This window comes from Rosa chinensis, chromosome 4, assembly GCF_002994745.2.
Source record: "Rosa chinensis cultivar Old Blush chromosome 4, RchiOBHm-V2, whole genome shotgun sequence".
In the NCBI taxonomy this organism is placed as follows: domain Eukaryota; kingdom Viridiplantae; phylum Streptophyta; class Magnoliopsida; order Rosales; family Rosaceae; genus Rosa; species Rosa chinensis.
Window position 1 is genome coordinate 645,786 of NC_037091.1, and position 16,107 is coordinate 661,892.

The 16,107-nt window shown below is 39.4% G+C and overlaps 1 pseudogene; it reads right to left on the reverse strand.

Moving 5' to 3' along the window:
* Nucleotides 1-1,023: 1,023 nt before the first annotated feature.
* On the reverse strand, nucleotides 1,024-3,090 carry LOC112197152 (annotated as a pseudogene).
* Nucleotides 3,091-16,107: the final 13,017 nt, after the last annotated feature.

Consider the following 16,107-nt stretch of genomic DNA (forward strand, 5'->3'; position numbering starts at 1 on the left):
AAGATGAAGTGAAGACCTATTTTCAAGACACCATAACGGTCGCCACGTACACAATCTACCATTATGATTACTCAATGATCATCTTTGGCAAAGGTGTAGAGTTGAAGTATTTGAAGACATCTTATCTTCTCAGGTTCATAGATCTCTCAAATAATAGATTTGAAGGCGTCATTCCGGGTACTATTGGGAATCTAAGAGGGCTTCATTTGCTTTATCTTTCCAACAACACTCTCATTGGTCACATCCCCCCATCTTTAGGGAACTTGTCTGCCCTTGAATCCTTGGATCTCTCTCAAAATCAACTCTCAGGAGAGATCCCCGGCAATTTAGTTGAACTCACTTTCCTTGCATACTTTAATGTATCCCAAAATCACCTTTCAGGCCCTATCCCACATGGGCAACAATTTGATACATTCCAAGAGGATCTGTACAAAGGAAACTCAGGTTTGTGTGGGGAGGCTTTGTTAAAGAAATGTGAAGGTTCTGATAGCTCAAGGTCACTACCATCTTCTGAAGAAGATGAAGACTCTGGGATTCAGGTTGAATTAGATTGGTTTGTGGTTCTGCTGGGAGTTGTAACTGGGCTAGTAGTTGGAGGGGTTGCCGGGAACACTTTGGGAAACAAGAAGCATGAATGGTTTGTGAAGACATTCGGCAAGAGGAGGAGGTCTCTAGCGAGGTAGGGCACCGGTAGGATTGAAAGTATGATTTATTCTAGTCCAGGGTCTGCTACTCCCTATTCCTCTACATGTGACAGCTACATCATGTCCAGCACTAGGGGATAGTTCCACTGGTTCTGTTCTTGTTTGTTGTTCTAGTTAAGTTCTCTCACTTACGGGAACATGATCGTCTTGAGTTTTCTTTTGTGTTGGCTTATATTTTTCTTCCTTCTTCAACAATTCTTGTTCATGAAGCTTAATTTTTATGGAATTGCAAGTAGAAGTTTTTATGTCAGAATAATTAATAGTTTGAGCTTCGATACGATGAGACTACACAAAGCAGATGTGCTCTGACAATACGACAGAAGTTGGACCCTCTTTAGAACCTTATATATTGACAGTTACAAGGAAATCAATGTTTACAATTTACATGTTTCCTAATCTGTTAAGTTATCATTCTCTTCTACACAGCAGATAATCTTCGCCATGTCAAAACCTTGAGGAATGAGGCGTCTAGCTTCCATCTCAGTGCATAGCAATTCTACCCATTTTTCTTTTCCACAGCGTTGAAGTCCCAGACATAGATCAGATAATATGCCTGAATCAGGAACAAAATTTCTCTCAAGACTTCAACTGCTCCATCAAAATCCCTATTATTGCAGAAGCTAGACAACAACATCTTAAAAGTATGTTCATCGGGATGATAGCCACTCCTAACCATGCTCTTGTACAACAGAAAGGCACGATCTGAGTTCTTTCTCACACGTTGCCCACCAACAAGTGCAGAAAAGGTTGAGGCATTTGGGACAAAGTTCTTTTTGTCAAGCTCTTTTACCAGATATGCAGCTTTCTTTGTCTTACCCTCCTTGCATAGTCCCAAAATCAATCCATAATAAGTCAGAATATCAGCGTTGACTCGGTCCTTTGACATCTCCTCAAAAAGCCTACTGCCCATCTCACTAATACCTGCTTGACCATACCCATTTATCATGGTATTATAGGTTACTGTATTAGGAGCCACATTCAGGGCTTTCATCTCACTAAAAATTCTATTTGCTTCTGGTAGTTTTCCTTGCTTAAAAAACCCATCAATGAGTGTGTTAAAAGTTACCACATTCGGGTGCAATCCATTCTTCACCATCAAGTTTTTGAACTTCACAGCGGCACTCAGAAGACCCTTATCGCAATGTCCTGCAATAAGTGTATTATATGACACAATGGTAGGACTGAAACCCATGCTCTCCATCTTCTCAAGGACTTCAACAGCATTCTCTAATTTTCCCACTCTACAATAAGCATACATAACCATATTAAGAGTATAAACATTGGGTGAAATTCGACAACGCCTCATTTCTCTGTAGAATGCCAAAGCAACATCAGCTCTATGTAAATCAAGCAATGAGCTCACATACACATTGCATGACTCAACCGTTGGGTAAAACCCGTAATCCTTCATTCTACAAAACGTGTCTGTGGCATTCCTAAACTTCTTCATATGCGGCTATGCGCAAACGTCTTGAAAAGCGAATCAAAAACCCGAGGAGAGGAATCACACAAGCGGGACGAATACAGTATCGCTTCAAACAGCTTGGGGGGCAAGTCTATGGACCCTGGCACAAGAATCTTTCTCAAAATCGACTCTGCAGACTTAAATTTTCGATACTTGGTGAGAATGTGGAGGATCATGGAATGTGTTTCGAGGGTATGTGAAGTGGGTTTGTGAGTTCCAACCCAGTTGAAAAACTCAAGAGAAAGAACATAATCCTTCTGAATTTTCAGCAAAATATGTTTCACTCTGAAAGCAGTCAGACCATTGGCTAAGGAATTAAGCTTAGCCCAATCAGAGTGAATCAAATGGCTGTTTACAACATTAACAAAATCAAGGTCTTGGCCTTTGGGTTCAGGAATTGTTCTGTGGGGAATAGGAATTGGATTCCAATTCCTTGTTTCCAAATTCACAGAAACTGAGGGTTTTGTAAAGGTGGGTTCTTTAGCAATTGAATTGGGCAAGATTGAAACTTGACGAAATGGGAGTTTATTCATAGTTTCCTAGTGTATCATGTAGAACCCAGTTTCGTATTTAGGTCTGTAAGTTCTTACAAGCAGAGACATTTAAGTTTGGGGATCAATATAAATTTGTATCAGAATTTTGACCTACTGATTCAGAAAATTGAAATGAACTGAAGCTGGGTGTTGATGAGAAAAAGCATGGAACTGGAAAAAGGGACATGAAGACTCACTAACCTTGTTGGAGGCTGAGGATGAAGATGATGGTGCAGAATGAGTTCTGACTCTGCTTCACTGTGTAACGAGCCAGCCTATATGGAGCAGAAAGCAGCAAATGAATATTTTCAGTAATATTTCCCCAAAAAAATGAAAATGAGGTCTTTTTATCGACCAAAAAAAATACCCCCGGGTTAAACTTCCACATCTAAAGCCTTAATAAAGACAATTCTTTACGATGAATTTTGCTAATTTTTTTTTTTAAAAAGATTTGATGTTATTAGATATCAAAGCCATGAAAAACAGGTCAGAGTCTAACAGAACTTACATAAGAAAACCCGGGACAAACCGGATAACCTTTCTAAGCCACTCTAAACTCATTAAAATCTAAAAGGACGCTCGCTGAGCAGCAAGCCTAAACTAAGCAAGAGTAGTCTCGCTCTCTATGAATCATCTAGTCTAACCTGTCAATCACGCAATTGTGGTACAAATATCAACTAGAAACGTCTTAGAAAAGCCTATAGAAAGGAAAATGATTTGTGGCCTCAATGAGGCCTAAGATTTATGGCCTCAATATTAGGTGTCATGCCATGTCACCTACACACATCACCTATTTGTCAAATCATGCTATGTAATTCTTGAGAAAAATACAATTTTAGCCTTCTAAAATCTAATGACTCTAAGTTATTTTGATTTTTTTTCTAAAAGAAAAAATTATTTTGTCTTTTTTTTTTCTTTTCATTACACTCATGCTTAGATTTAAATAATAATGTCAAGAATAGAAAAAATTTCATGTAATTCAATCAATAGATTTGCATATACATTTGATCAATAGATTTGCATAATACATGTATATGAGTTCAACCTTTGTTGCGTTTCTGTAAATTTTGAAAATATAATGTGAAAAATACATAGTTATATCATTATATATGTTCTTATGTTCATTCTTTTCTCTTTATGTAGTTAGGGTTTAAACGTTATATTTTAGTTTATTATTTTCTGTTTGTTTATTTTCCTTATATTTAGATTGTAGATGATAATTAATGAATGCTACTAACATGAATTTTTTTTTTTTTACCTCTTAATTTAGACATATGTATTTTCCAAATTCAATTTATTAATGCTATTTTCTTGGATGAAATTAATCAATAAATTTATTGCCTATTTCTTGACACCTAATTCAATATATTTATGCTATTTGGAAAGAAAAATTATAGGAAAGAATTTAAATAAATGAAGAAAAATATTGGTTAAAGAATTTGTAGACATATCTCTTAAATTAATGCATAATTAATAGCTGATTTTTTTTTGTCACCTAATTAAATTCATTAATGTAATTGATTCACCCCTAACATCTAAAAGGAAATATAAAAGGGTAAAGTTGGTGTTGCAATAGTATGATGTGGCAAGATATATTATGTGAAATTGAAAATAAAATTAGTATTTGCTTACATGGCATGACACCTAGGATTTGAGGCCAAAAATCTTAGGCCTCATTGAGGCCCTATATCATTGCCCCTATAGAAATTACCCCTACTTCAAAAGGCTTGAGTCCAGAATGTCTAAAAGCTTAGAGAACTTAAAGAGGCGCTAGTCCCTCCCCTTTAGGGTTGGAACCAGCACCATCTTCAACCTCTGCAGTAGCCAACAACCTCGACATCAAGTTGGTCTCTCGGCTCATAGTTGTAGTCTTCGCGCCTAAGTCAGTATCACTTTTCGCAGTCTTGCTCGTCCCTGCCGTACCATTAGGCAACTCATTCAAATTACCCACAATATGGCCGCTCTTCCTCTTTGGTTGCTCAACTTTTTTCTCCAACAATCTCATAATCATTGCAGCTAGGTACATTACAAGAGAGCCCAAATGTGAGAATATATCCCAGGCATAAAATACACCCGTTGTGACAGGACCCGCCCCGAATTTCACCCTGAAATCCGAGGTGGCCCTGTGGGGCCCACCTTAGGGATAACTCTACCAAAAATTCGGCAGAGTCACCTCTAAAATGGACTACCCAAAAACCTATAAAACACACAAAACGCTTCAAGCAAACCAACCTTATACTCCTGAAGCCACCCTGCTCCCAATTACCAACAACTCTACTTTCACAAAACACAAACTCAAAAAAATACTAATCCCAAAGGTTAATCAGAGCAATACTACTATACACAGGGATATAAAAGAAGAGTAAAGGATCAAGCGATCCTACACTGCGGAAGTAGTGACAACTATGCCTCAAATGTCATATACGCCCGACCTCCACTAATTCGCCTGCAAACTGGGCATTAGAAACCGAAAGGCCCAGGGGAAAGTAGACGAAAACGTTAGTGTGAGCGGACAAAAATAAACAATTTAAAGGAAAAAGGATTTCATACTTTCCCACATTTATTCTCTTTAATAACCGATGCATGCAACAATTAGAAAAAAATACATTTAGCTTTAAATCCAAGAATTCCAAAACAATAAATCGACTAGCCTCGCTAGTCACCACATTCGAAAACTATATCGTAAAACCGAAATCTCATTTCACAAGAAAATAAGACCAGTCTCGCTGGCTACAGTGAAAATCGGACTAGCCCCGCTAGTCAAGCAACGATAAAATATGGGGAAGAGGTTTCACCATACGAAAGAAGGGAGCCTTCTAGGCTCGGGTCGGAGTGTCCCACACTCTGGAGCATCCCATGCTCTGCTCTTACTCACCCACAAACACATAGTAAGCAGGGAGGAGTACTAATAGGCTAGCTAGCAATAAAATATAGCGACCCAGATATGGTGGGTAAAAACTATTAAAATCCAATAAATCCTTAAAGATTCCCCATGTCCCACCAATAAAGAAAACACGGGTACGATTCCCAACCGTACCCGGAAATTCTCGTAAAGTCGTATAAATTAACAGTGTGTCCCACACGCTAAAGAAATAAGTAGATTGTCAATGAGGCATTCCCAATGCCAAAATCGAATATCGATAAATAAACATGGAGGTTTACTCCAACAAAACTCAATTTGTAAATAAAGTCTCAAATCGACGAATATAAATATAATATAAATAGTATAAATCTAGAAATCACATCGAAAACAATTCGTCGAAAATTAACATCAATTATAAATTTGAATCCGAGCATAACAACTTAATAACCGAAACTCACCACCGGTATAAATCAATATTTATTTCATGAGAAACATTATTGAAAGCAAATCTGTAACATCCCGAACCTAAATTCACCGGTTTACTAGTCATTGGGACGGTAAACGACCTTTACTTTCACTTTTACTTTCGGTTTAGTACTTTTAGTGGCCCTAAAAGTTGACTTTTTGTTCGGGTCAAAATTTGAGAAAAAGTTCTTCATGGAAGTTGTAGAGGACATTAAACCGAGCGCGTGCATATGTGGTACGTAAAAATCGGAGTTCGTATGTGAAAGTTATAAGCGAAATAGTAAAGTTACTGTTCATTGGTAGAAAGTATAAATTTGAATTTTTACTGTTGGGGCCGGTAACTTTCTTTTCCTCTCTTTCTCCTCCTCCCCGCGTTTTTCTTCCTCTCCTCGGCTCTTTCTGCAACTCCGGCCACCTCCCTCTTCCGGCCACCTGGTGGCATAAAGCCGACATCTTTGGACTCGCCTCCGCCCCCTCTTGGCACCTGTGGTGGTAACTCACGGCGGTTTGGCCGGAAAACGAGGCATCGGCCCGTAAAAGTTTACTGTAGCAGTTTGGGATTTTCGTCGATTTCCGGCGATTCCGGCCATCTCCGGCCACCAAACCGGCGTCGAAGGAGCGGTTTTTCCCATGGATCATGTTGCCCCTAGCCTTGAGCCACGGTTTGCAGTGTGGAGGTCGAATCGAAGGTTTGAAATTCCGAGTTACTATTCACAATTCGGGTTCAAACTTCTCTTTAATTGTTGAGGTACTTCCGCTCATTTTCTAACTTAGTCACAGTTGAAAGAATTAATGGGTGTGTTGAGAAGGTGCTACTGCCAAATTTTGGTGGCCATCGGAGATGGTGGCGGTGGCGGTGGTGCCGCCACTGTGGGCGGCGGTAGCGGCGGCTAGGGTAGCTTTTTAATTTCAATTTCTGGCTAGTTAAATTCTATAATTATCATAGAGCATATATGTGAAGTTTGGTGAATTTTGGAGGAGTTTGGAATTGTTTGTGAATTTTCAAAGTTTGGAGTTTTGTGGTGGAATTATGGGAAATCCGGCCGTCGGATTTCCCTCGTTTTCTTTTTGGAATATGTAAATTGAGGAATTAGAATTGTGGAAGAGATTTGGGTTGAATTTGAGAAATATTGGAGATAGGGATTTTCGGATTTCGTTTAAGTTCGTAATTATTATATCGGATTACCGTTTATGGAAATATAATTGTGTACAGGGCAATGTCGCGAGCTACGGTTAGATGAAGGAACTCGTCTGCGTGGTTGCCCAATAGTACTGTGAGTGGACGTTTGTTTTAAATAAGTGATGCATGCATTTATTTATTAAAGCTTGTTCTATTTTATTAACATATTTTCCGAGCATATAAAGATAATTGCGAATTATCTCATGGATTTACTTTTAAATAATGATTCTCATGAAGTATTTATGTTTTGTTACCGGTTGTGAGTTTTGGTTATGAAGATGTTATGCTCGGATTCGAAATTATAAATGATGTGATTTTCGAGATTTATACTGTTTATATTATCTTTATAATCGTCGATTTGAGATTTCTGAAAGATTTTCGAAATGGGATTTCGATGGAATAAATTCTTGTTTATTTATTCGATTTTTGGCATTGGGAATGCCTCATTGACAATCTACTTATTTCTTTAGCGTGTGGGACACGCTGTCAATTTATACGACTCTTTGAGTATTTCCGAGTACGGTTGGGAATCGTACCCGTGTTTTCTTTATACGTGGGACATGGGGAAGCTTTATTGATTTATCGGTTTTTAACCACCATACCCAGGGTCGTTATATATATATATTATATTACTGGCTAGCCTATTAGTACTCCTCCCTACTTACTATGTGTTCGTAGGCGAGTAGAGGAGAGCATGGGATGCTCTAGAGTGTGGGACACTCCGACCCGAGCCAATAAGGCTCCCTTCTTTTGTATGGTGAAACTTCTTCCCCATATATTATCGTTGCTTGACTAGCGGGGCTAGTCCGATTTTCACTGTAGCCAGCGGGGCTGGTCGTATTTTCTTGAGAAATGAGATTTCGGTTTTACGATATAGTTTTCGAATGTGGTGACTAGCGAGGCTAGTCCATTTATCGTTTTGGAATTCTTGGATTTAAAGTTAAATGTATTTTTCTAATTGTTGCATGCATCGGTTATTAAAGAGAATAAATGTGGGAAAGTATGAAATCCTTTTTCCTTTGAGTTGTTTATTTTGTCCACTCACGCTAACGTTTTTCGTCTACTTTCCCCTGGGCCTTTCGGTTTCTAATGCCCAGTTTGCAGGCGTATTAGTGGAGGTCGGGCGTACATGACATTTGAGGCATAGTTGTCACTACTTCCGCAGTGTAGGATCACTTGATCCTTTACTTCTCTGTTATATCCCTGTGTATAGTAGTATTGCTCTGCATAACCTTGGGATTAGTATTTTGAGTTTGTGTTTTGTGAAAGTGGAGTTGTTGGTAATTGGGAGCAGGGTGGCTCCAGGAGTATAAGGTTGGTTTGCTTGAAGTGTTTAGTGTGTTTTACAGGTTTTTGGGTAGTCCATTTTAGAGGTGACTCTGCCAAATTTTTGGTAGAGTTATCCCTAACGTGGGCCCCACAGGGCCACCTCGGATTTCAGGGTGAAAGTCGGGGCGGGTCCTGTCAATTTGGTATCAGAGCATTAGGTTATTAGGTTCTGTAGACTCGTTTCTATTCTGTTACCTTATATACTTGGTGTTGCCCAGTACCTCTCGAGTGATGGCCCGACTGCAGCGGTTCCCCATCGTGTGCTCTTCGGTGCTGTGGTATTCATCAAGTGTGTAAGGTACAAGGTCAGTTGGTTTTCTTCTGGTGCTATGCCTCTTGTACGCCGACCTCCTAGGGTTTTCTTTGCGTATTCCATTGGTTAACTGTCTTGCGCCTATCCCTGGTGATGGTAGAGTAAAACTACTCTACAGTTTCGAGTTGTGCTACGAAATGTGATTCGGGGAAAATGCTGTGGTTGTCTTTTCCTTGATGCCAACAAGTTTGTTGGGGCAGGGATTAAGGTGCGGAAACCGGAGTTCGAGTTTGTGTTTGAGTGTCTGAGACGAGCGACAATAGCTTTGGGCTGTCTCTAGATGATATGATTGCTTCGGGAATCAGGATTGTGGGTAGAAATGGACTTGGTAATAATGGTGGTTTTGACTTTGAACCAAGTTTCGGGAAAGATGTTTTGTGATGTGAGTGGTTGTTAAGTAGCATTTGAGATATTATTGGAAGTTTTTGGTGGTTCTTTGGGAACCTCAGTGTTGGAAACCATTTACAGAGAAAATTGAATAATTATTCTGGGTTGTTATGGCTAGAGTCTTTGTTTTCAAGTGACTTTGGTCACTGATGATGGCAAGTGAGAGGTGATGACAGTAATTGAGAGATATAAGTAGGATGAGATTTTTAGAAATTGTCATTTTGGGTCGTTGACCTAATCAAGGTGTATGAGCATAGTTTTGCTCGAAATAAAAGAGATTGATTTTTGATACCACAACTTATAGTTTTGTCTTCCCGAGTATTGGATGATAACGAACAGGGAGATTAACAAGAATGGGCTTTTGCAGTTATGTGCTTGAAGTTCGAGAATCGGAAGAATGTTTAAGGTTTTATAATAGAGTTACGACTTTGGTCGGTAAATAATTGGGAGAGTTGGAATCAACTCTTCGTATGTGGTATTATGCAAATGGATTCCTTTGTTTATCCATTTTTGAGTGAAACGGTTGTGGGGAATAGTGATAGTGACATAGTTCGGTGTTCTTAGAAGTTCAAACGGAATTACTTTGTGATACGGAATCTGATTTGAGTTTTGAATCAAGGAGCCTTGAAGGTTGAATTGTGATAGACTCTTAGTGGAAGTTTGCCGGACGAATGGGTTGTGATATTATATTAGTGGATGGTGGAAGGAATAACTTTAAGGAAATAAGTTTTCTGTTGGCTCTGGAAATGTTTTAAGTTAAGGCTTGACCAAGACTCTTGTTACCTTGGGTGGAAGGTATTGTAGTCTGTTTTAAGTGATGTACTTCAGTGATGATTATTTGAGCAAATTGGATCATTATTGTGGTGGGACCACGTTCGGATCCGGATATCGATTGGTGTGACACAAGATGTTGGACGGGTGTCCTTTGTCTTATATTAAGGATTGTTCGGGAAAGAGCTTGTGAATTGTGTTAGCTACCTTGAAGAATTAGTTATTGCTTGAATTAAATATATTTAATGGATTCCTTTGGAGGGATTAAGCGAGTTTTGCCATTTTGGTGATCCTTAATTGAAAATGTATAAGAAGTTGGTACGAGTGAAATCCGGTCACCACTTGTCTAAAGTTAAGCCAACTTGAACAGGAAGTAGGAGTTGAGTTGAAATAAATTGATTGGGCTTATGTTCTATCAAGGGTTCAATAGATAGTTAAGTACTAATTGTTGAGCTACTATGGTTATGTTATTGAATTAATTCTTGGTGAAAAGATTTGGAAAGTTTTTGGTGCAATTTTGGTTAGCACAGGGAAGTCATATGAATTCTTGTTGTAGCTGAAATTTTATAAGTTAAGCGTCGATTGAGGAGTGGATTCGTGGTTATCTTATCCTCTTTTTGGTAAGGGCAATTGTTGTTTATCAGTTTTGGCCTTAAGTTAAATAAAAGGAGTTGGCTATATTCTAGTACTTGCAAGTTCAACGTGGTTTGACATAACTGATTTCCATTGATTCTTGTAACATCAGACAATGAACCTCTTCGATATCATATTTTCCTATCTTGGGAAGTGGACTCCGTTTCTGTGGTACACAAGTGCTATTTGTTTAATTAAGTGACTTTGTGAGTTTTTCTATTTGGGCACTTATTCGACTTTCTCTCCAGGTTGTTTTGAGCAAAAGAGTTTTTACGAATTTTTGCTTAGCAGTGGCTAAGAGTTATTGGTAATGCTTGAGGGCATATCTATACTTTAAAACTGTTGAGTCAGCAAGGGATGCTATTTTATTTGAATTTGATCAGAATTCCAATCAAGTATTGTTTTCGGTGGTGAGAATTATATTGGCATACGAAGTAGAATTATCATTTGTGGCGTAGAGGCCAGCGAAATTGACATGGATTCAACTAAATTTTGACCTATGACTAAGAAGTGTAGCCTCAGCTAAGAACAACTTTGGTGTGATGTATCTCCTCTAAGATTTGAATATTTGGGCTGGAATTGAGCGAATATTTATGGATTTTGCTTTGCATCAGGTTTCGGAAGATGTAGTACATAATGTGAGCAGTTTCAATTTTAGACATTGGTAATTGGTAGACTCCTTGGAATGCATGTGATTTAGATTTTAGAAGAATTTTATCCCCACATTATAGTTATAAGCAGTTTTCGAGGGACAATGCTAATTTGCCCGTTTGAGAACTATAAGTGTGGCCAGGGGGATAACTATTAAATGAGTTTTCTTGTGACTGTGTCATTTCAAGGCGTGATCAATGTTCCAATCAGTTGTCTGGGTAACAAAGAGGAAGTGTAGTGGTTCCATAACCTACCTGCTTAAGAACTTATGGGTTTGTCCGAGGCTACCCTTTGTTATGCTTGACAATTGTGGGACCTTTACGTGAACGACATTCGATCATAAATTTTTATATAAATAAATGGAAGGAAGTGTTGTTGTGTGTGGTAGTTACGAAGATTACTTGTTTTAGACTTTTGGGTTTCTGTAACCATGTTGTGATGTCTTAATCGTGTTGGCTTCCCATTAACACCTGTGTAATTTGAAAAAGGTATTGTGTGTGGGGTCAATGACTTATAACAATGTTGGTGAACGGTTTGGTTCTTCACCGTATGAGTTATATGCAAGATTATGAATACGTCTATTCCAGTCAAGTGGCTTGTGACGTCAATACCTCGTGCTATCTGAACTATAAGCATGTTTTGATTTGCTTGAGTAGTTGGAATTATAGGAAAATCTTTGGGGTTGTCAAAGTAGTTGACTTGTGATTGTAAGAGAAAAATTTGACCAAGGATAAGTCGACAAGCTTCAAGGTTTTGGAAACATTGGATGAGATATTGTTTTGATTAGTCTTTTGGGAGACTATGAAAAGAAGTTCATTCTGGTTGTGGGTTATATCGTTATTTCCACATCTTGGTTTTCTTGACGGGCGAGACGATTATTCCTTATACAGTATTCAAGATTACAGTGACTGGTTATATTTCTGCTTGAGGACTGTTACTTTTTAATGTCGATTCCCTTATTGTATTTGACCACCTCTTGGACTAGATCTAAAGTTAGTTTTTACATGAGTTGAGCAGACTTGCATATCGATCGTGCAATATCATCCCCACCTTGTTATGATCTGTGTACTACATTCGTTGGGGATGTTGCATTGCAGATTAGTATATGTGTGCTACCTCTACTTTAACAGTATGAAATTTCGAGGACGAAATTATTATAAGGAGGGGAGATTGTAACATCCCGAACCTAAATTCACCGGTTTACTAGTCATTGGGACGGTAAACGACCTTTACTTTCACTTTTACTTTCGGTTTAGTACTTTTAGTGGCCCTAAAAGTTGACTTTTTGTTCGGGTCAAAATTTGAGAAAAAGTTCTTCATGGAAGTTGTAGAGGACGTTAAACCGAGCGCGTGCATATGTGGTACGTAAAAATCGGAGTTCGTATGTGAAAGTTATAAGCGAAATAGTAAAGTTACTGTTCATTGGTAGAAAGTATAAATTTGAATTTTTACTGTTGGGGCCGGTAACTTTCTTTTCCTCTCTTTCTCCTCCTCCCCGCGTTTTTCTTCCTCTCCTCGGCTCTTTCTGCAACTCCGGCCACCTCCCTCTTCCGGCCACCTGGTGGCATAAAGCCGACATCTTTGGACTCGCCTCCGCCCCCTCTTGGCACCTGTGGTGGTAACTCACGGCGGTTTGGCCGGAAAACGAGGCATCGGCCCGTAAAAGTTTACTGTAGCAGTTTGGGATTTTCGTCGATTTCCGGCGATTCCGGCCATCTCCGGCCACCAAACCGGCGTCGAAGGAGCGGTTTTTCCCATGGATCATGTTGCCCCTAGCCTTGAGCCACGGTTTGCAGTGTGGAGGTCGAATCGAAGGTTTGAAATTCCGAGTTACTATTCACAATTCGGGTTCAAACTTCTCTTTAATTGTTGAGGTACTTCCGCTCATTTTCTAACTTAGTCACAGTTGAAAGAATTAATGGGTGTGTTGAGAAGGTGCTACTGCCAAATTTTGGTGGCCATCGGAGATGGTGGCGGTGGCGGCGGTGCCGCCACTGTGGGCGGCGGTAGCGGCGGCTAGGGTAGCTTTTTAATTTCAATTTCTGGCTAGTTAAATTCTATAATTATCATAGAGCATATATGTGAAGTTTGGTGAATTTTGGAGGAGTTTGGAATTGTTTGTGAATTTTCAAAGTTTGGAGTTTTGTGGTGGAATTATGGGAAATCCGGCCGTCGGATTTCCCTCGTTTTCTTTTTGGAATATGTAAATTGAGGAATTAGAATTGTGGAAGAGATTTGGGTTGAATTTGAGAAGTATTGGAGATAGGGATTTTCGGATTTCGTTTAAGTTCGTAATTATTATATCGGATTACCGTTTATGGAAATATAATTGTGTACAGGGCAATGTCGCGAGCTATGGTTAGATGAAGGAACTCGTCTGCGTGGTTGCCCAATAGTACTGTGAGTGGACGTTTGTTTTAAATAAGTGATGCATGCATTTATTTATTAAAGCTTGTTCTATTTTATTAACATATTTTCCGAGCATATAAAGATAATTGCGAATTATCTCATGGATTTACTTTTAAATAATGATTCTCATGAAGTATTTATGTTTTGTTACCGGTTGTGAGTTTTGGTTATGAAGATGTTATGCTCGGATTCGAAATTATAAATGATGTGATTTTCGAGATTTATACTGTTTATATTATCTTTATAATCGTCGATTTGAGATTTCTGAAAGATTTTCGAAATGGGATTTCGATGGAATAAATTCTTGTTTATTTATTCGATTTTTGGCATTGGGAATGCCTCATTGACAATCTACTTATTTCTTTAGCGTGTGGGACACGCTGTCAATTTATACGACTCTTTGAGTATTTCCGAGTACGGTTGGGAATCGTACCCGTGTTTTCTTTATACGTGGGACATGGGGAAGCTTTATTGATTTATCAGTTTTTAACCACCATACCCAGGGTCGTTATATATATATATTATATTACTGGCTAGCCTATTAGTACTCCTCCCTACTTACTATGTGTTCGTAGGCGAGTAGAGGAGAGCATGGGATGCTCTAGAGTGTGGGACACTCCGACCCGAGCCAATAAGGCTCCCTTCTTTTGTATGGTGAAACTTCTTCCCCATATATTATCGTTGCTTGACTAGCGGGGCTAGTCCGATTTTCACTGTAGCCAGCGGGGCTGGTCGTATTTTCTTGAGAAATGAGATTTCGGTTTTACGATATAGTTTTCGAATGTGGTGACTAGCGAGGCTAGTCCATTTATCGTTTTGGAATTCTTGGATTTAAAGTTAAATGTATTTTTCTAATTGTTGCATGCATCGGTTATTAAAGAGAATAAATGTGGGAAAGTATGAAATCCTTTTTCCTTTGAGTTGTTTATTTTGTCCACTCACGCTAACGTTTTTCGTCTACTTTCCCCTGGGCCTTTCGGTTTCTAATGCCCAGTTTGCAGGCGTATTAGTGGAGGTCGGGCGTACATGACATTTGAGGCATAGTTGTCACTACTTCCGCAGTGTAGGATCACTTGATCCTTTACTCCTCTGTTATATCCCTGTGTATAGTAGTATTGCTCTGCATAACCTTGGGATTAGTATTTTGAGTTTGTGTTTTGTGAAAGTGGAGTTGTTGGTAATTGGGAGCAGGGTGGCTCCAGGAGTATAAGGTTGGTTTGCTTGAAGTGTTTAGTGTGTTTTACAGGTTTTTGGGTAGTCCATTTTAGAGGTGACTCTGCCAAATTTTTGGTAGAGTTATCCCTAACGTGGGCCCCACAGGGCCACCTCGGATTTCAGGGTGAAAGTCGGGGCGGGTCCTGTCAAAATCCACGAGATAAATCGTAAATAAATTCCAAAATCAATTTATATGCTCGGAAAATAATATGTTAATTAATTAAAGCATTAATTCAAGAAAAACATTTGCATGCATCCATACTTAAAAGCAAAGGTCCACTCACAGTACTATTGGGCAACCACGCAAACGAGTTCCTTCATCTAGCCGTAGCTCGCGACATTGCCCTGTACACAATTATATTTCCGTAAACGGCAATCCGATAAAATAAATACGAACCTAAACGAAACCTCGAAAAACCCTATCTCCAATACTTCTCAAATTCCACCAAAATCTCTTCACAATTCCAATTCCTCAATTTACATATTCCACAATGAAAACAAGGGAAATCCGACGGCCGGATTTCCCATAATTCCACCACAAAACTCCAAACTTCGAAAATTCACAAACAATTCCAAACTCCTCCAAAATTCACCAAACTTCACATACAAGCTCTACAACATTTCTACAATTTAATGGGCTAAAAACCGGAATTAAAACACTGCCCTACACGCTGCAGCCGCCGCCGCCACCAGCTCCGATGGCCACCAAATTTTGGCAGCACCATCATCTCATCATTCCAAACACTTTTCTCAACTACCACAACCCGAGAAAACAACTACACCTAGGTCAACAATTAAGAAAACAGTAAACCCAGATTGATGAATAGTACCAAGAAATTCAAACCTTCGATTCTTCCTCCACGGTGCAAATCGTGGCTCAAGGCTAGGGGCAAAATGATCCTTGGCAAAAACCGAACCTTCGACGCCGGTTTGGTGGCCGGAGACCGCCGGAATCCGAAGATATTGACGTTGACTCAAACTGCTACAGTAAAGTTTTCCGGCTTGGTTCTTCGTTTTCCGGCCAAACCGCCATGAGTTATCGCCGTGGGGAGGTTGGGTAGAAGTAGAGGAGTCCAACGGTGCTGGTTGTTCGTTCCCAGGTGGCCGGAAGAGGGAGATGGCCGGAGATGGCCGGAGTTGCAGAGAGAACCGAGGAGAGGAAGAAAAACGCGGGGGAGGAGGAGAGAGA